Source organism: Pongo pygmaeus, chromosome 3, assembly GCF_028885625.2.
Source record: "Pongo pygmaeus isolate AG05252 chromosome 3, NHGRI_mPonPyg2-v2.0_pri, whole genome shotgun sequence".
NCBI classification, from domain to species: Eukaryota; Metazoa; Chordata; class Mammalia; order Primates; family Hominidae; genus Pongo; species Pongo pygmaeus.
In genome coordinates, this window is record NC_072376.2 from 63,347,139 (window position 1) to 63,369,615 (window position 22,477).

Here is a 22,477-nt window from a genome sequence, read left to right on the forward strand (position 1 = left end):
AATTCATCCTTTTTTGGATTCCCTTACTCTTGTATCAGTATATTTACATCTTTTGCCAAAATTTGAAGTTCCCAGCTATTAATTTTTTGAATCCTTTTTCAGCCTTACTCTCTTTCTCATCTCTTTTTAAGACTCCTATGACATAAATGTTAAATCTTTGTTATAGTCCCAAAGGTTGCTAAGGCTCTGCAAACTCCATCATAAGTTGAAGAGCATCTATGTTACAAATTTAGTGCTTATTTTACACTTACAGCAAATCTCAAGTTAGATGAGCCACATTTCAAGTCCTCAATAGCCACATGACACTAGCAAAGACCAGCAGAGTTCCATACAAATAAATTTGGAATCTCGGTGAAATAACTACTTTTTAAGGAAAATAAAGTTAGGTTTAGTTCAGTTTCTAGGAAGTGCAATGTTGAATGGTAAAATGCTCTTTTGGGAATTTCAGGCTGTTTAAGAGAAATGGTGACACTGTGGGGGTGATGGGACTCCCAAGTCATAGGGACAATGTAGGGGCAGGAGCCGATAGTTGTGGGGCTAGGCCTGCAGAGAGTTGTTCCCTGTAGTATTTAACTGAACATAGCACCTGTAGGGACAAAAGAGGAGGAGGAGAAGCCTGATGCCAGCTAATTCATACAAATTAAAAATTCTGTTTCAAGACCAAGACTGGATTCTTGAGTGTGTTACCAGTGTAGTCACACAGGGTCCCATGCTCAAAATGGCCTCACATTTAATTTAATGCTCCGCTATTTACACCTTAAAATTATTGCCAACTTTTCCTTTGAACTTGTATTTTGTAAGTGAAGTCTAATGGGCCAATCAAGCTTGTGCCTGAGAAAAGGAGGTTTATGCAGTGTGCACATCTCCTACAAGTCCTTGCCACCTCACTCACATACAAAGTTCATGATGCCCCCGAGCATAGAACTCCAGTGCACCCACACTGTGTGGGAGACTCAAAGTGAGTATAAAGTGCACATCTTACAGAGCGTTGGTAGAATGTGAATGTATTAAGAGAGAGAGTTACATTTGTGCAGTGTTTCCACTGTTCTTTTAAGAATGAAATACAGAGCCATGTCAGAGTTATAAAATACAAATTGAGTAATTTCAGTGATTTCTTATATCAATGAAATGCTCTCATTCTTTGCAATTAAAAATCACATAGTACAATACAAAGGCACATTACATTATAACATCCATGCAGAAAATTTATTATTATTATTATTGTTTGAGAAAGGGTCTCACTCTGTTGCCCAGGCTGGAGTGCAGTGGCATAATCTCAGCTCACCACAGCCTATGCCTCCAGGGCTCATGTGATCCTCCCACCTTAGCCTCCCAAGTAACTGGGACTAGAAGTTCATGCAGCTGTGCTTAGCTAATTTTTGTATTTTTAGTAGAGATGGGGTTTTGCCATGTTGCCCAGGCTGGTCTCAAACTCCTGACCTCAGGTGATCCACCTGTCTCAGCCTACAAAACTGCTGGGACTACAGACGTCAGCCACTATGCCCAGTCAATTATTTTTATTTTTTATTTAAAAATATTTATAATTATTCCTTGATAAAAATCAACATAAATACAATTGCATTATATTTATAACTCAGACAAACCCCTTTATACGAGAAAAGCCTCTGGCTTATGCTATCATATTTTTTTCTATGGAGTATTTGCAAAAAATATTGTTATATTGTGCCAAAATGTTAAAGATAACTTTTCAAAAATAGTTTAGGATGACAAAATACATACATACATTGCTCAGAAAAAATATTGGAATTATTTTCTCTGTAAAGTCAGTATGCAGATGAAACAAAAAATCTCAAATCCATATGGAGCACTGTAACAGCTGTTTTCTTCAAAATTCCACAATTCCATGTAGATACATCTTCCATTGACGGTGTATGAATTTATGAATTCAACCAGTTTTTCTGTTTCTTTTGCAACTTATTCTTCTTCTTTTTTTTTTTTTTTTTTTTTTTTTTTTTTTTTGAGACAGAGTCTCACTGTTTTCCCAGGCTCGAGTGCAGTGTTGCAATCTCGGTTCACTGCAACCTCCACCTCCCGGGTTCAAATGATTCATGATTCTCCTGCCTCGGCCTCCTGAGTGCTGGGATTACAGGCGTGCACCACCATGCCTGGCTAATTTTATATTTTTAGTAGAGATGGGGTTTCACCACATTGGCCAGGCTGGTCTAGAACTCCTGACCTCAAATGATCCACCCTTCTCGTCCTCCGAAAGAGTTGGGATTAGAGGTGAGAGCCACCGCTCCCTGCCTCTTTTGAAACTTCTGAAGCCTTCTCTGAAATCTTCAACAGTACTAGCTATTTCTTCACAAATTAAAGTAAAACTCTGAGGAGAAAGCCATTCTAATAATATGATAATTTTAGATAACTCAGTAAAGATACTCTGCATCATTTTTATTATTAAATAGCCACAGTAGTTTCAGAAGAAAATTGAGGAACTCATCACCACTGATTTCCAACTTTGCTACTTCAGGTAGATCTCCAAGTTTCATATTTTCTACTTCTATTTTTTAGAAAATATTTCAAAATAATTATTTTTTAAAAATATTTTAAATTAATTGTTTTTCTTGGAAAACATCAGGTAACAAATATAAAGTGTCATGACAAATAATGAGACACAGCAAAAGAAAGGAAACAGCCCCAGGTATTAGTATAGCACTACTGTCAACAGCTCTGTTTTCTGCTTTTTCAATAAGGGACCTCACAATTTGATTTCCATTGAGACCCATTAATTATGAGACCCATTAATTAGGTAGCCAGCTATGTCCCTTGCTCCATTTGAGAAACAGCCCAGTTTTAAATCTGGAACTCATGAACTAAAGCGATATCTAGGTCTCTAGGTGGAAGAACTCTGCCGCACCCCAACAAATATATATTGGAATTATTTTCCTTACTCAAAGAAACTATGTCAGTTTCTGCACATTGAGAAAAAGGGAACATCCAGACCATGCGTGAACTAAGGGACACATATCTAAGTTGACATTGATGTGATGCAAACCATTGTTCTCTGGTTAGAGTGGATGCATACGGAACCAGGTAATTGATAGAGTGCCGGTTAAATTCTGGCCTATAATGGATCCACTCTCTGACCACCCACGTGCTTGTCAACTTAATTCTCTGATTCCCAAGTATGAAATTTATGCTTACATATTAGACATTTGGAATAACACCCATAATAGGGCCCTAATATTTCAATGAGGAAGACAGGTGAAATCCTCTGAAACCTCCCAGTTGCCAACATTTTATGTAGATCAAAAACAAAATCCCACCTCATTAAGCATGTGCGTGTTTGGTGTGTGTGTGTGTGTGTATGGCAGATAGTAATGCTACTATTAAAGTTTCAGGATGCATGCATGGGTGAGTGATACAGTTGGAAATTTGATTCACAAGTTGTTTCTCAGAAGAAGAATCCAGATGATCCACAAAAATGATTACTGCCAGCTCAATCAAATAGTAATCCTGATTGCAGGATTTTGTAGCATGGCTGAAGCAGATTAGCAAAGCCTCAGGTATGTGGTATGTGATCATTACCTGATTGAATACATGTTTTTCTATTAGAATCAAAAGAAATAATCAGAAAGTTAACTTTCATGTGCAATGGACAACAGAATTACTCAGAGTTTTTCCCTGGAGCTGTATCAGTGTTCATGCACGCCATCATAATAAAATCTGAAGAGTCCAGGCCATCTGGACATCACGTGGTACTTCACTTTAATCCACTGCATTGATGACATCATGTTGAGCAGGCAAGATGAGCAAGAGTTGGCTTCTAGCTTGTACTGCTGTAGGCTCAGTAAGACACAGGCACTCCAGAGGATGGGAGAGAAACCTTACGAAGATTCAGGATGTAACATTCAGTTAGCTCCAGTGGTCCGAGGTATGCCACGACATCACCTCCAACATAAAAGTGAAAATATTGCCTCTTGTATCTGCTACACAGAAGGAATAACAATGTCTAGTATGTTATTTAAAACCTGAAGGCCCTAAAGGAGAAAGAGAGGGATTTTTATAAAACCAGGAATTTTTTTTTTCTCTCTCTTATCTTATTTATATATCATGTCCACCAAAACATACCATTGGTCATTTTAGTAAAACAACAAAATAAAACAATGCAACATTTGCAAAATTCACATTCATATATGTATATAAAAGTTATCTTGTATAAATTAAAGAAATGAGGACGGAGAGAAGACAGTATTAAAGCAGCAAGGATGTGGTGGTGGTGGAATCAAATTGTTCATTACTTGAAGATGTACCTTGTTTACAGGAACAGAATTATGAAGTCTCAGGTCAATTTTTTTGGTATTCTATACTGTCCTCTATTATATCAATTTTTCTCCATCTTCCATTTTCAACTGTGGTGATGTGTCTGTTTCATTGATTTGCTGCTCATCAAATCTGAATCTGATCTGTTCCACTGGTAAACTGTCAATCACAACAGACTTTCATTAGTTTACAAAGCGGTGCACACCTCTTGGTCTTAAAGTGCAGCATAGAATTATGTTGCCCTGAAACCTGCAATTTAATATGATAATTTTATCTGTCCTGAACCCTTCCTTGTTTTTTCACTCACCATGGTAAACAGCATAGTCTTTTCAGCTGCGGGTTCCCAAACAAGGACCCGTTTCTCACTGAACCACAAAACTAGTAGAAGAGAAGCAGAAAACACACAGCTGGAATGGAACCTATTCATGTTACCCTTTAAACATTTTAAACTTTTGTTTGCTTTCCCTGAGGATAGCTTTGCCATCAAGTTTGATGATTTTACTAAGATATATCTCAAAGTTGATCATTCCGGCTAATTTTAATTTGTTCCTCCTCTGAGATGATTTCGTCTTTATCTTTAATTCCTTTCATGACTTCAATCAACCCTCACTGCATTTTTTTTCTGTGGTTTTGTCATTTTAGTCTATTTCTGTTCTTGGTTTTCGCATTTGGTATTGTATTTATTTTCTTTCGTGTTTCCTTATCTCCATATGCTTGTTGGAGAATATATAATTCAGCTTGGAATGTTGTGTTACAACTTTCTTTTGCTCTTATTTGATTTTTGTTTCTTTGGGGGATAAAAAGCATTGATTTTTATTAGCTAAAATGATATGACTTATACTTCCTGGGATTTTTTTCTTACAAGATGTTAAATTATTTTTAAAAACATTCTATTTCTACTCACACACTAGAAAGAATGCCCCTTTCTGCACTATAGTGACATTCAGTTTCCTTAATGGATGAAGTTGGCCGTGGTGGTAAGAGCAGGAAGAGAAGTTTTGGAGGTTCTTGTTTCTCTCTGGTTTCTACAGATTCCTCAATTTCCCCTTTTCTTTCTTCTTTGATTTCACTGCCATGTCCTCAAGGAGCCCCGTTCCCTACCTGCTTCTGCCTTTGAAGCTGTACCTCATCAAGGCTGTCACCTCCATCCCCCTCATTTCAAGCCCCTTTTCTGTAATTGGTATTGGGAACTACGTGTCCCAGAAATGTTTTGACAATGTTCATGCCTAGTGCCCAACTTCTAAGGAGATTCTTTGTTGTGCTTTTTGTCTAAGTTACCACTTTTCCTCTCCTCTTTTTCATGGTTCCTCTTTCGCCTCCCTCTCCTGGCTGTCTTACCCACAGGTTTGCAGTGGCAGGGAGAGCTATGTTGGGATTTAGAGTTTACTGCTTATAGCTCGTCTGAATTTTGTGGTGTTCTCTGTCTTCTACTGATTCCTGAGGTATACATCTTGCATGATTTTATGTTTATTCCTTGTCGAACTTATGATCCTTTTGAAGGGTAAGTGAAGAAATTTAAATTCCAGTGGTTACCTTCATCCTCCAGGTCTGAAGCTCCCTTATTGTTATTACCTTGCTAGGCATATTTGCCTTGTAGCAAGTTGCCTTTTGCTGTATATTGTTCCTTCACTGTCTTGTCCTTAGATTTCTCTTATTTATTAATTTGAACTATTTACTTACTAAAGATACTGACCCTTTGTTTTCTTAGTCACTATAACTATGTTTCTATAATCTCTGTTCTTTTCTATTTTAACTTTCTGTATGATGATTCACTCACTCATTTTTAAAAAGTACTTCAGTTAGTAGTTACCTCTTGGGAACTATTTTTTGTACAAGGTAAAAATGTAAAATTTAAATTCCATTTGGCACCCATTACGGGGTCAAAAGTCACTAATTCTCCTCAGTGTATTGTTTGGGGAATTTTTTTTTTAGGGTTTAGAATCAAGTGTAATTGAAAAATAGTCTATCCTTCTTTTTAGATTTTATCTTTGAATTGAGAATTGATTATTAGTTAAAAATACTGCTAGTGATTTCATTTCTGGTTGCTCCTCATTTTCTTACACAATATAGATTTATTAATACATACAACTAAGATGACTTTATAAAAAAAATTCTATTTATTGAGGTATTCTTTGTGGTCTAGTTTTGAAAACATTTTTCCTCCAAAACTTCATGACCCATTTGACAAATGTGTATTCATGGAAGTTAGGGTATATTTACTAAATAAATTCTACTTTTAATATCACGCATTCACTCAATATTATTAACCTACATGCAAGTTCTACATGATCAAAATACATTAGGCCTCAGATAAGTGAACAATAATTCATGTACCTCCCTTCATTTGGTTATCCATTCCACAGGCATTCATGGAGTATCGCCTATGACACCAGAGCTGTGTGCTAGAGTCAAGGGTAAAAATCATAGGTTTAATCTGACACCTTCCTGGAATTCTTGTTCTTCACAAACTAATGGATGAGATGGCCCTCAGTCTGTAATCACACAAAGGAGTCATATTTATTAACTGCTATAATTCTTTCCTAAGAGAATGTAACAGAGAAATCTGCTGAGACTTCCTTGAGAACAAGATATTTGAGCTGACATGTGATATCTGTGGGAGATGAAAGTGGTGGGGACTGGTGAACGTTCAGGAGACAGGTAACAATAAAAAAATACCGTGGGTTGTAGGAACTGAAAAGAGAGATCTCTCTAAACAGAAAGAAGAAAACTTGAAGGAAAATATTTTTAAATAAGACTGCAGAGGTACTTACAAGTTAGATCACACAAGATCTTTGTTGTTGTTGTCCATGTTAAGGATTTTGGACTTTATCCTAAAAGAAATAGAAAGCTGCTTAAAGTTCTTAAGTAAGAAAATGGTCAAATATTTTAATTTATTTTACTACAAAATGTTTTCTCAACTACCAGCTACTCCTGTGTTTGGATGAAAAATGCAAACATTCCGCATATACAAATAATAACATTTAGAAATATCAAATATAAGAATATCAAATAATATTATTCAGAAATAATAAAATATCTAATAATATTATTTAGAAATGTCAAATATAAGACTAAGTAAATAAAATAAGGAAAACCATAGGTAGTGTGTCAATGAGAAGGCCTCAATAGCAGAGGTCAAGGAGATAAATAACTTATCCTAAGGTAGTGGGCAGAGAGGTAAGAAAAGTGAGTAAGGAAAAGCTGTAAAGACAGTATCTTCAATGAATTGGATATTGAGAATAAAAATTGGAGTGTTACAATATTAATATAATGTATTAGTCCATTCTCATGCTGATGCTAAAGACATACCTGAGACTGGGTAATTTACAAAGAAAAAGAGGCTTAATGGACTCACAGTTCCATGTGGTTGGGAAGGCCTCACAATTATGGTGGAAGACACAAGGCACGTCTTACATGGTGGCAGGCAAGAGGTAATGAGAACCAAGTGAAAGGCAAAACCCCTTATAAAACCATCAGATCTCATGAGACTAATTCACTACCATGAGAATAGTATGGAGGAAACCATCCCCATGATTCAATTCTCTCCCATGGGGTTCCTCACAACACGTGGGAATTATGGGGGCTACAATTCAAGGTGAGATTTGGGTGGGGACACAGCCAAACCATATCATATAACATGGTAATGAAAGTCATAGACATGGGTGAGATCACAGACCAGAGTGAGAAGAAATCTCCAGGGCAGTGAATTTGAGGGAACTAAATATTCAATGGCTTGAAAGGACTCAGGGGAGAACTAGGCTGATGGATAGTAGAAATATCAAGAGATAGTTGAGCCATAAAAGCTTAGAGAAGAGAGTATTTTGAGAAGAAAGGCTTAATTATGAAGAATATTTTAGGGCCAATTATAGAATCTTGATTATAGACTAAGTATTAGATAATCTTAAGGAATGATTACCAATTATTCAGAGCATTATAATATTGCATTAGTTATGTATGAATTTATGTGGATGTGTGAAAAAATATTCTGAACTATTTAGGTATGGAATATATTGGTGTAGGTGATTTACTTTAAAATATTTTTGAATATTATAATATAACATAAATTAAATTAAGAGCATGCTAACTGTATTATGTACTGCCTTGAGTCTAAATTAGGTGATGGTTGAAATATGTCCTCTGGTTTTAACGACTGAGTGGTACAGATATTTTTGGTGGAGTGATGAAAGTCTGATGAAAAATGAAAATAAGGTAAATTAAAAATAGCAAATATAAACTTTCAATAAAATTGTCAGCTCTGAAGAGAAAAAGAAAATTCTGGTTTGTTGTGAAAAAAAGGTGGGGGCATCTTTAAAAGCTGATGAAAGTGATCTAGCTGGGAAGCAGAGCAATAATTAAACTGTAGCCAGTTTATTGAAGAGCTCATTGGGACATAAACATTAACTAACTTTATTTTGCCCAGACACAGATTTTGACTAGACTATGTAGAATCTAGATTTCTCACTGAGTTGTATGTCCCTTAGAGATAGCTTCCTCAGATTCCATAAATCTCCTGACATTTTCAATGACTCTTAAGTCTCGTTCCTATTTATTTGTAAAACTTTAATTACAAACGTGGCAGTATGTTGACCTCTTCTTAATCTCCGTGCAAGCTTTGTTTGTGGGGCTGGCTACTGCATAGAGGTGGTGTGTGGGCAGGATGTCACAGTGAGGTGTCTTCTTCCTCCCCTTCTTGTAGCTCTGCTGTTGTTAGGAGTAAAAAAGTGGGGGTGCTAGCAGAGGAGAATGTTCCCTTACATGACAGCCATATTGCTGGTAGGAAGCCATCCCTTACCTCAGGCTGGTTCATGAACCCTTCTATTTGATGCTGGTGAACTACGCTTATGTGGTGGCCTCCATTTTGGTTGTATCCATATCATCTTGGAAGTGTAATTGGCTTTACCCATCTTCATTACTATTGAAGATTTCTGTAGAGGACAAGCCATGACTCCCTTCCCTTGTCAAAGATATGCCCTCCACCCTTTCTTGTGTTGGCCACTCTTCAATAGACAGCGGCCACCTGGAAAACCCCATTGTTCTAGCCCATCAAGCTACAAGCAACTCTGAGGTCTTCTTCTACACACTTAGAGGGCTACAGAGAATGGACGTGGTATAGGGATTGCCCCTATTTCTTTCCAGGCACATTAAGTCCAAAGGGATGAAAGAAATGCTGGCACTTATTATAATACAGGACTTCCAGAATTCAGAAAGCTCTGCAAAAATGGATGTCCACCTTTATATTCAAGTATTCACCCAAAACTCAGTGGGCTCATAGGAAAACTTCCCATATTGTTCTTATATTCAGAGATGGTCTGAAAAAATGAGCTGCGCCATACCCTGTGTCACCTGGGGCATCTTTCCAAGATCTCTCTGAGCACACTTTGCTCCAGTGGTGGCACCAGGTTGGGCATGGACATCCAGCAGCTCGGCAAGCACCCCGCTGGAGGATGATTGAAGTCTACTGTTCCAGGATGTGCACATCAGACTTTAAGGGGATTCTCTTAGGACTCCCTTTCAACTGGCTTCAGGGAGAAGTGAGCCTTCTCTCTTATCCCAAGGGAAAAGGGTGAAATGGCCTGCTGCCACTGGGAAGGCAGGGGTATAGTGAGAGTTGGTGAGAAAGAGTCAGTCAGCCAGCTTTTCTTGGAGGTTCCAAATCTAACTACTAGTGGCAAGCTGGAAGGTTTCTTTAGATGTTGTGGTCCTTCATGCCTTTTTTCCCTCAGCCTTGGGCCTCTTTACCTGTAACCAGTGTGTGCTGATAAATCAGTGTGTGGTGGGGTGAGGTGAGCATGGGGACTAACTTATAGTATTTGTGGGGTTTTGTGGTATAAATACACCACCATGGTCTATTTGAAGCTGTCAATGCAATGTTGCTGAATATACAGTTGGGAAGAATGGCACACAATTGGATATCAGGAACTAGAAGGTGGCAACATTAGCACAACACTGTCTGCAGTAATAGGGCAGCAATTCAGTAATGAATTGAACTGTAAATGAATTCAAACACAGTTATATTTCATTTCCAACAAGCAATTGCTCCAATGAGCAAACCAGGATGTTAAACATGTATTCGATTTTGCCAATATTACAGGTCAAGCAAAAAAAAAGTTCTACATTTAGTTGGTAGTTTAACATAATCTGTGGGTACTGTTTGTCTAACAAAGATGGGTTCATACATGTATGTGTGTATATAATTGAAGAGCTTTATTAAGATATAATTCACTGCCAGGGGCAGTGGCTCATGCCTGTAATCCCAGCACTTTGGGAGGCCAAGGCAGGCAGATCACCTGACGTCAGGAGTTCAAGACCAGCCTAGCCAACATGTTGAACCCTGTCTCTACTAAAACACAAAAATTAGCTGGTCATGGTGGCAGGTGCCTGTAATCCCAGCTACTTGGGAGGCTGAGGCAGGAGAATTGCTTGAACCCGGGAGGCGGAGCTTGCAGTGAGTCGAGATCACCCCACTACACCCCAGCCTGGGTGACAGAGTGAGAATCCCTCTCAAAACAAAACAAAACAAAACATAATTTACATATCATACAATGACATTTAGCATATGGACAGAGTTGTGCATCCTTTACCACAATCAGATTTAGAATATTTTCACTATCCCCAAAAGAAACACTGTTCTATTTAACTATCACCCCCTAATCCATCCATCCACCCCAGCCTTAGGCAATCACTAGTCCACTTTCTATCTCTAGACACTTGCCTGTTCTGGACATTTCATACACATGAAATTATATCGTATGTGACCTTTTCTGTCTAGCTTATTTCACTCAGCATAATGTTTTCCAGGTTCATTCATGTTGCAGAATTTGATACTTCATTCATTTTCATGGCTGAATAATATTCCTTGGTGTAGCTATACCACATGTTACCTGTCTATGCATCATTTGATGGACACTTGTTTTGTTTCCACGTTTAGCCATTATAAATAATTCTCCATTAACTTTTGTGTACATTTTTGTGTGGACATTTTTTTATTTCTTTTGGGTATATTCTTGGGAATGGAATTTCTGGGTCATATGGTAAGTTTATGTTAAACTGTTTGAGGAACTGCCAGAGCATTTTCTAAAGCTGTTGCTGGCTGGGTGAAGTGGCTCATGTCTGTAATCCCAGCACTTTGGGAGACTGAGGCGAGTTGATCACCGGAGGTCAGGAGTTCGAGACCAGCCTGGCCAACATGATGAAACCCTGTTTCTACTAAAAATACAAAAATCAGCCGGGTGTGGTGGTGTAATCCTAGCTACTAGGGAGGCTGAGGCAGGAGAATCGCTTGAACCCAGGAGGTGGAGGTTGCAGTGAGCCAAGATCATGCCACTGCACTCCAGCCTGGGCGACAAGAGCAAAACTCCATCTCAAAATAAGAATAATAATAATAAAGAAACAAATAAAAGAAAGTGGCATTACTTTACATTCACATCAGCTGTGTATGAGGGTTCTAGTTTCTCCTTATCTTTTCCAACACCTGTTCTCAGTTTTCTTCAGCATGACCATCCCAGTGAGTGTGAAATAGGATCCCTGTGGTTTCGATATGCATTTTCCTGATGGCTAATGCGTCTGTGCATAATTTTAAATAGATGCATAGCTGTCACCATATTATATACATCTTATTTTTAGTACCATCTTTGTCTTTTTGCTTTTCACATGACTCTGCCATTTCTCTGTCTTTTCCCCAACACTCATGCCTGCCCAACCTGCCTAGATCAGGTATTCCAATTTTACCCATTAGCATGTATCTTTCCATATTTGTCACCTGTTTGTATACTTATACAGTATACATGTCACCTGTTCATATACTCATATATGCATGTATACCCATATAGTATATGCATATATACTTGTTTGTTTACATACATATATACTTTGTCATATAAACACATTTTTCTGCATATCACTTTCTTCACTGAATTATTCCTAATATGAATCTCTCCAAGTCAACAGACATAGGATGAACTCATTACATGTAGTCTCTTCAAGATACTTCATAGTTTGAATTTACCATAATTTCCCCAGCCATTTCCTTATCCATGGATACTAGCAAAATTTTAGTTAACTTTTCCTTTGAATAGTGCTATAATAATCATCCTTGTACACATGCTCTGTGTACAGAGGCTTTTGTGTGTATGAGTTTGATTCCGGGATAGTATAGCTGAATCAGAGTCTATGTGTTTTTAATTGTACTCGATATGGCTTGTTCTCTTTTCAGAAAGGCTATAGCATTGCATATTTTCACTAGTAACATATGAAGGCATCTTTTCTTCCCATCCCAACAGTCATAGATGTGATGGTTCTTTTTAGTTTCTGTCAGGTTTATGGGTATATTTTGAGATTTCTGGCAACTTTAATTAGCAATTCTCAAGCAAAGAATGCATTTGAGTCACTTATTATATGGCATATTATCCATGAGCATTTGCTTCTCAGTGATAAACCTATTCGAGCCTTCTGACTCGTTTTCCATTGGTGTTTTTGCCAATGTTTCCCATCAGTATGGCTTAGCTACTTTATATTATATACATTTAACTGTTGGTGACATCTGTTTAAGAAGATTTTCCTACACTTCTGTAGATCTATTTATTGGTTCACAGTATTCTTTCTGAAACAAATATTTTCAGTTTTATATAGCCAATTACGCATGTTTTTATTGCTAAATTACATATAGAGTGTCCTAGACATTTTTAAAGATTTTAAGGTTTTAAAAAATTTAAGTTCTTAATCTGTATTGTATTTCTTATTTGAATATGGTGAAAGATAGGAGCGTAGTTTTATTTTCTTCTAAATGAATTAACATTTTCTTCCAAATGCCAGTTTTGCTATCATTTTACTTTTTTAAGAATACATATTAATAAATGACACACTGATCATGTATTTAATTATTCTATCTATCCACATAAATAAATATATATGTGTGTATATGTATACACATATTGTTCTCATGATTTTTCTGGTTTTCTTATAATAATATCATATCAATATGATTTTGTAATATTTGGTTTAATGTATTCGATTATATAATGTGCCCTAAAATTAGGCAAATGGAGTCCCCCCTCATTGCCATTTATTCAATGGTCACTTTTAGGTATTTGTTTTTCCATACAAATTTACAGATTATTCTATCCAATTAAAAAATCTATTGGTATTCTAATTAAATTCGGATTCTATTTCTATATTATGTGAAAACTGACTGTTTTTAATTTTAAGTTTTTCCATCAGGAACACATAATATAGCTTCCATTGCTCAGATATTTTGTGACTTTCAATATGTTTTTATACCATTCTTCAAATGGTTCCTTGTCTTTCTCTATAAATTTATTTTGAAAATTTTATATTTTTAACTTTTTTATTGAAATAATTTTTGCACAAGTAGCACGCGTTTAAGCTTGTGTTTGGGGATTAAACTCTATATTATGTATTATAAATAAGAAGGTAGATATGTCCTTGAAAAACACTCTGTGCTTTAAGATGAGATGGTTACACTACAGGCCTCTCAGGCACTTATACCAGCTAAGGCAAATGTGGGTAGAACAACTTTTACTAATTAATCATTTTTCTTCTTCTTTCTCTCTGTATCAGTAGACAAAGTAAATTTTTACATGAATTATGTGGACTCTGATGTAATGTCACAGTATTTGAGTGTTTGTCTGCAGTATCATTATCAAGCATCAAATGCTGAAGCCAGTATGATAAAAATCTAAGTTAGCAAAGAGAATAAAATAGTTGACAATTGACAGACTTGAAGTAGAAGTGCATATTTTTAATTGCATATAAGTCTCCTCAAATCCTAACTTGATATTAAATGTTGGTGAAGAGAAATTGGAACGGCAGAGGTTCTTGGTGAAAAAGAATTATTTATTCACATATTCATTTATTCAATCATTTATTTATTTACCGAATAATTACTGAACACCTACAGTGTACAAAGTGAAAGTCTTTGCCTTCTTACAGCACTCTTTCAATCCCAGGGTTTTGGAGGAAATCATTTAATGAATGGGTTGAATAAAACAGGATGATGATGAGTGCTAATGAGAAAAATAGGATAAGGTAGAGGGATGGAGTGTGGAGGGAAGCAGGATTCAGTCTCTGATAGAGGTGCCTAGAGAAGGTCTCACTGAGAGGTCATTGGAGCGAAGACCTAGAGGAAGCGAGAGTGAACCACAAAGATTTCATAGGGGAAGAAAATTCCAAGCAGAAGAAACAGTAAGGGTAAACTATGTTATTTTGTTTGAATAGATATTTAAACTGTTAGTTCCATTTGTTCTCCTGTAATGCATTTTCATCTTTCAAAGGGATTACGACAATGATTGTTTCCAGATACTTTGACACTCACTTCCCTTGAAAGCTTTCAGTTTCTCCTCAGAGATTACAGCAGGGTATTTGCTGTCAATAACTGGCATATCTAATTGTATTGGAATGGGGTGCCTGGTAAATACTGAGTCTTGGTCTTTATAAAGCTAGACTGTCTGTATTTCAATGTCGCTACGGTTTTACATGTCTAGAGGTAGAAGTTCAATGTATCTTTGACAGATTTCCTTGTATTTGGGGAAAATCACTAATTGGAGTCCCTTATTTACACAAATATAAAACCAGTAGCCTCATTGTTTTTGGGAGAAAGTGTGATGTCATCATTAACCATAATTCATTAACTCAACTTAGGTTTACTAACAGAACTATGTTTCTGAAATGTTGGAGATTTATTCCCATCTCTTAAATCTGAATTTAAGGTGCAATATGCTCAAAATACATTGTTATTGGTAAGTATGCATGCTTTTTTGTTTAAGCGCTTGATCTCATGGCTTTGGGAGACCAGACCAAGGCAATCACACATATCAGCCTGCATGTCCTGACAGTTACTTTTCACAGCAGGGGATAAAACAGGTCAAGAAATTAGTTGAGGTTGATGCAGGGCTGACTCTTCAAAAGTTGCCATTTCTTAATCATTTCTAAATGTCAAATTTATCTCAGTTAAGAGGTTTTGTGGGAGGGTGAGTGTGGCTGTAGCATGAATAGATACACATCTGACAGCTATTATTGAAAGAATACCAGCTATGCTATAGGATTATCAGATGATTCTTTGCTATAGGCCTAGTGTGACCTGAGAAGCTCAGCTTAATTCAGGGTCCACTGACCATCCTCCTGTGGTCACACTTGTGTGATTATCACTCAGCAGGGTGCAGAGCCCAGTCAGAGCATGGCTGATATTCAATGGCATAGTAAGGAATTGCCTGTGAGAATAATAGGTGCCACCGGTCTAGCCTAAAAGACAGGAGATACAATGGAAATGATGTTCACAGAGAGCACTGTGTGAGAAAAAAACGTGAGATGACACTAAGAAGATCTTACAGTCATTGTATGTGCTTATATGTGACCTAAATCACTGCTGATATTTAAATGCATTCTATTTTATTGATGTAGATGAGGTGGCCTGAAACTTATCAATTGTTCAAATAAAAAACCATAAGGTCTAATTATTTTTAATTTACACGGTCTCTAGTTTTAGCTGAAAAGATATTGTCCTTCACAAAACATATTTTTTGATATTATTTATTCTTTGTAAAGCTGCCCCTTAAAATCAAGATTAAAATACCGTAGAGTGAAATCATAGAAATAAAGGATCAAAAACATCAACCTGGAGTCATTTTACAAATAACTTCAATGGTTCTAGAAGAGAGGTTGGCAAACCATGAACCAAATCTGGCAAGCCACCTGTTTTTGGAAATAAAGTTGTATTGGTACATAGCTCCTCTCATGCCTTTATGTCTTGTTTATGACTACCTCACGCTGTGTAAGCAGAACTGAATATTTGCTAAAGACCTGTATGGTTTGCAAAGCCTAAAAATTTACTATCTGGAGCCAGAGAGGAAGAAATTACACATCCTTGTTCCAGAATACCTCATTATATGTGTTTCCCCCCCTAAAAATTCTGCTTTTAGATTGCTTATGGACATACTGATATTATGGGTTATAGAAATGATTTTCATTTTCCCCCTATATTTTTCACTCTGATAATTGATTTTTCTGTGATAACATGTTGTTTTTCATGGTATCTCTTTTTATGGTTTAATCCAGGTTTTTTTCTGCCCCCTACAATTCAAATCTTCTTTTCGACCTCTCTTACCAAAGGTCAAATGTCCTAACAATGTATTCTTCTTCCCTGATATAGGGAGAAATTCCTGTATGTTCCCTACTGCTCATTATCATAAATCCAGAACTGAAAGTGCCAGCACCGCCCTTCATTGCTGTGTGCCTCGCAGTGCCTTTCAGGTTGCCTTTTCTCCTATAGTAAGATTACAATTTAAGAAAGAGTTAAAATCTGCCCTTCTTCTGTTTCCCAGACTTCAAAGCCACCAGAGTTTCCAATAATTATCTAATTTTTTAAGATTCATTCCCACATGAAACAATACAGAAATATTTCCACTTCCACAAAGAACAATTTTTTTCCAAGTAGAGTTGTCCTGAAATGAGTCATCCTAGGTTGCCATCTCCAAATCAATATATACATGAAGCCTTATAAAAATATGAAGAATATGGCCAGGCACAGTGGCTCATGCCTGTAATTCCAGAACTTTGGGAGGCCGAGGTGGGCAGATCACCTGAGATCAGGAGTTCAAGACTGGCCTGACCAACATGGTGAAACCCCATCTCTACTAAAAATACAAAAATTAGCTGGGTGTGGTGGTGTGCACCTGTAATCCCAACTACTTGGGATGCTGAGGCAGGAGAATTACTTGAACCCAGGAGGCGGCGGTTGCAGTGAGTGGAGATCGCACCATTGCACTCCAGCCTGGGAGAAAGAGCGAGACTCCATCTCAAAAAATAAATAAATAAAATATGAAGAATATAAAATGATAATACAGTTTTATTTTAACCAGTGTGATGCTTTAACATAAATTATTTTCATTGTTTAAGACTGTCTGGCTCTAGAATTAAAATGGCAAGAGGGAGAGAGACCATGGTTTCCTTTGCCTCTGTCATAAATTGCCCTTTAATGTTTTCAGATCTCTTTCCTATGTATGTTTTCTTGCACTTGGGGAAAACACATTTCACAAAGAGCTCCTCTGCATGTCTGTCTTCTTCGAATATCTTGGAATGGAAGCTCCTTGGAAGAATATCCAAGATATTCTTCGAATATCTTGGAATGGAAGCTCCTTGGAGGGTAGACCAGTATCTTTTACATGTTAAAGACCTGACACAAAATAAGTCCAAAATAAATGTTAAAAAAGTCCAAAATAAATCATTGGACCAAACACTTCAATCATTCTCTGTTTTGAACAAGAGGACTGGGGAGGCACTGACAGCTGGATCTACTTGAGATGTCAATAACCTTGGGTGTCTTTGTCAAGCTACAGCCTGAGGCCCCTTCTGTTTAAGAGATAATAGAAAATATTAAATGTACTGACAGGTGTCTTGAGCAAGAAAGGAAGAGAAATGAAGAAAAGTGCCTGTGGGGCAGAACATTTGAGAAATATTTCGTTATGAAGAGTAGGAAAACCATACAATGGAAAATCACCTTTTTGCAAATTTGTGTGAAAGGTAAACAAAACAGGTTTAATTAAGTTTAAACACAGAATACACATTATTGTGAGGGAAGAGCAGAACGCCTGGCAAAATGATGCTTTCCAGAATGCAGACCACTGCCCTGAGCATGAAGTAGTCAAGGCTGAGAGACATGGTGACAAGAATTCCTTGAAAACTGAAAGCATTCATTCTGTAAGATGTCTGGCACAGGGAAATGCAAACACATCTAAAGTATAGACACTTCTCTTGGTTACAAAAATAAAATTAATGGAGAAAAAGTGAAGGTCCTTGTAATTGAGTTACTAACTTCTGGGCTAATCTAGCAGAGTCTTTGGAATTGAAAGCCAGAAATGGGGGAAGAGTTGGTGTTCCCATGGAAGATGAGGGAACTGAATAAACATTTTTGCCAGTATAGATATTTATTTGCATTATTTATCTTCTCTCTTCTTTATTTTCCCATAATATTCCAAGATAAATATACCAGCTTTTTTAGTGCATAATCAAGATATTAGAGTGAAAATTTTAGAATAACAATAAACTTTAGGCCAATAGCTTTTAAACTGATCATGATGAAGGAATCTGCATGTCTCTAAGATAAAGCAAAGTCCCTCCTCGCTCTCCACCCTGAAAATAGCTCTATCTACCTGCCTCAGTGAAACACATCTTCACTACTTTGTTCTTGCAAAACAAATACAAGAACAAAAACCATATTTAATTGTTAATTAAGATTAAGGTTCAGAACCACTGGCTAGTTGAGGTTGATTTCCTGTCTATCTATATAAAACAGAATTTGCTTGTGTTACTGCTTAATTTTAACAAGAAATTGTTCATATTAGGCGTGTGCTTGTTTCTTTAGAATTTGCTATTTCTTACTACCTAAGAAATTGCTTGGAAGGAGCCAAGATGGCCGAATAGGAACAGCTCCAGTCTACACCTCCCAGCGTGAGCGACGCAGAAGACAGGTGATTTCTGCAATTCCATCTGAGGTACCCGGTTCATCTCACTAGGGAGTGCCAGACAGTGGGTGCAGGTCAGTGGGTGCATGCACTGTGCATGAGCCAAAAAAGGGCGAGGCATTGCCTCACTCAGGAAGTGCAAGGGGTCAGGGAGTTCCCTTTCCCAGTCAAAGAAAGGGGTGACAGATGGCGCCTGGAAAATCAGGTCACTCCCACCCGAATACTGCGCTTTTCCGACGGGCTTAAAAAATGGTGCACCAGGAGATTATATCCCGCACCAGGCTCAGAGGGTCCTACACCCACGGAGTCTCACTGATGGCTAGCACAGCAGTCTGAGATCAAACAGCAAGGCGGCAGCTAGGCTGTGGGAGGGGCGCCAGCCATTGCCCAGGCTCGCTTAGGTAAACAAAGCAGCTGGGAAGCTTGAACTGGGTGGAGCCCACCACATCTCAAGGAGGCCTGCCTGCCTCTGTAGGCTCCACCTCTGGGGGCAGGGCACAGACAAACAAAAAGACAGCAGTAACCTCTGCAGACTTTAATGTCCCTGTCTGACAGCTTTGAAGAGAGCAGTGGTTCTCCCAGCACACAGCTGGAGATCTGAGAACAGGCAGGCTGCCTCTTCAAGTGGGTCCCTGACCCCTGACCCCCAAGCAGCCTAACTGGGAGGCATCCCCCAGCAGGGGCAGACTGACACCTCACACAGCTGGCCAGGTACTCCAACAGACCTGCAGCTGAGGATCCTGCCTGTTAGAAGGAAAACTAACAAACAGAAAGGACATCCACACCAAAAACCCATCTGTACATCACCATCATCAAAGACCAAAAGTAGATAAAACCACAAAGATGGGGAAAAAACAGAGCAGAAAGACTGGAAACTCTAAAAAGCAGAGCGCCTCTCCTCCTCCAAAGCAACGCAGTTCCTCACCAGCAATGGAACAAAGCTGGACAGAGAATGACTTTGACGAGCTGAGAGAAGAAGGCTTCAGATGATCAAATTACTTCAAGCTATGGGAGGATATTCAAATCAAAGGCAAAGAAGTTGAAAACTTTGAAAAAAATTTAGAAGAATGTATAACTAGAATAACCAATACAGAGAAGTGCTTAAAGGAGCGGATGGAGCTGAAAAACAAGGCTCGAGAACTACGTGAAGAATGCAGAAGCCTCAGGAGCTGATGCGATCAAATGGAAGAAAGGGTGTCAGTGATGGAAGATGAAATGAATGAAATGAAGCGAGAAGGGAAGTTTAGAGAAAAAAGAATAAAAAGAAACGAGCAAAGCCTCCAAGAAATGTGGGACTACGTGAAAAGACCAAATCTATATCTGATTGGTGTACCTGAAAGTGACGGGGAGAATGGAACCAAGTTGGAAAACACTCTATAGGATATTATCCAGGAGAACTTCCCCAATCTAGCAAGGCAGGCCAACATTCAGATTCAGGAAATACAGAGAACACCACAAAGATACTCCTCGAGAAGAACAACTCCAAGACACATAATTGTCAGATTCAGCAAAGTTGAAATGAAGGAAAAAATGTTCAGGGCAGCCAGAGAGAAAGGTCGGGTTACCCTCAAAGGGAGGCCCATCAGACTAACAGCGGATCTCTCGGCAGAAACTCTACAAGCCAGAAGAGAGTGGGGGCCAATATTCAACATTCTTAAAGAAAAGAATTTTCAACCCAGAATTTCATATCCAGCCAAACTAAGCTTCATACGTGAAGGAGAAATAAAATACTTTACAGACAACCAAATGCTGAGAGATTTTGTCACCACCAGACCTGCCCTAAAAGAGCTCCTGAAGGAAGCGTTAAACATGGAAAGGCACAACCCGTACCACCCGCTGCAAAATCATGCCAAAATGTAAAGACCATCGAGACTAGGAAGAGACTGCATCAACTAACGAGCAAAATAACCAGCTAACATCATAATGACAGGATCAAATTCACACATAAAAATATTAACTTTAAATGTAAATGGACTAAATGCTCCAATTAAAAGACACAGACTGGCAAATTGGATAAAGAGTCAAGACCCATCAGTGTGCTGTATTCAGGAAACATATCTCACGTGCAGAGACACACATATGCTCAAAATAAAAGGATGGAGGAAGATCTACCAAGCAAATGGAGAACAAAAAAAGGCAGGGGTTGCAATCCTAGTCTCTGATAAAACAGACTTTAAACCAACAAAGATCAAAAGAGACAAAGAAGGCCATTACATAATGGTAAAGGGATCAATTCAACAAGAAGAGCTAACTAACCTAAATATATGTGCACCCAATAAAGGAGCACCTGCATTCATAAAGCAAGTCCTGAGTGACCTACAAAGAGACTTAGACTCCCACACATTAATAATGGGAGACTTTAACACCCCACTGTCAATATTAGACAGATCAACGAGACAGAAAGTTAACAAGGATACCCAGGAATTGAACTCAGCTCTGCACCAAGCGGATCTAACAGACATCTACAGAGCTCTCCACCCCAAATCAACAGAATATACATTTTTTTCAGCACCACACCACACCTATTCCAAAATTGACCACATACTTGGAAGTAATGCTCTCCTCAGTAAATGTAAAAGAACAGAAATTATAACAAACTATCTCTCAGATCATAGTGCAATCAAGCTAAAACTCAGGATTAAGAATCTCACTCAAAACTGCTCAACTACATGGAAACTGAACAATCTGCTCTTGAATGACTACTGGGTACATAACGAAATGAAGTCCGAAATAAAGATGTTCTTTGAAACCAACGAGAACCAAGACACAACATACCAGAATCTCTGGGATGCATTCAAAGCAGTGTGTAGAGGGAAACTTATAGCACTAAATGCCCAAAAGAGAAAGCAGGAAAGATCCAAAATTGACACCCTAACATCACAATTAAAAGAACTAGAAAAGCAAGAGCAAACACATTCAAAAGCTAGCAGAAGGCAAGAAACAACTAAAATCAGAGCAGATCTGAAGGAAATAGAGACACAAAAAACCCTTCAAAAAATTAATGAGTCCAGGATCTGGTTTTTTGAAAGGATCAACAAAATTGATAGACCACTAGCAAGATTAATAAAGAAAACAAGAGAGAAGAATCAAATAGATGCAATAAAAAATGATAAAGGGGATATCACCACTGATCCCACAGAAATACAAACTACCATCAGAGAATACTACAAACACCTCTACACAAATAAACTAGAAAATATCGAAGAAATGGATAAATACCTTGACACATACACTCTCCAAAGACTAAACCAGGAAGAAGTTGAATCTCTGAATTGACCAATAACAGGAGCTGAAATTGTGGCAATAATCAATAGCTTACCAACCAAAAAGAGTCCAGGACCAGATGGATTCACAGCCGAATTCTACCAGAGGTACAAGGAGGAACTGGTACCATTCCTTCTGAAACTATTCCAATCAATAGAAAAAGAGGGAATCCTCCCTAACTCATTCTATGAGGCCAGCATCATCCTGATACCAAAGCCGGGCAGAGATACAACCAAAAAAAAGAATTTTAGACCAATATCCTTGATGAAAATTGATGCAAAAATCTTCAATAAAATACTGGCAAACCAAATCCAGCAGCACATCAAAAAGCTTATCCACCATGATCAAGTGGGCTTCATCCCTGGGATGCAAGGCTGGTTCAATATACGCAAATCAATAAATGTAATCCAGCATATAAACAGAACCAAAGACAAAAACCACATGATTATCTCAATAGA

General features: G+C 37.8%; 1 long non-coding RNA gene across 31 annotated transcripts in view; it reads right to left on the bottom strand.

The window, feature by feature from the left end:
- Nucleotides 1–988: 988 nt before the first annotated feature.
- Nucleotides 989–22,477, bottom strand: part of LOC129027787 (uncharacterized) — a 61,758-nt gene continuing 40,269 nt past the window's right edge. For 16 of the 31 annotated variants that reach the window (XR_008498699.2, XR_010126251.1, XR_010126271.1 and 13 more), the window contains 4 exons: nt 7,053–7,112; nt 6,616–6,683; nt 4,272–4,440; nt 989–3,998 (listed from right to left, as the gene is read on the bottom strand). This is a non-coding gene — a long non-coding RNA (uncharacterized LOC129027787). The remainder of the gene's footprint in view (nt 3,999–4,271; nt 4,441–6,615; nt 6,684–7,052; nt 7,113–22,477) is intronic. The other 15 variants (XR_010126260.1, XR_010126261.1, XR_010126258.1 and 12 more) reach the window with 2 other exon arrangements.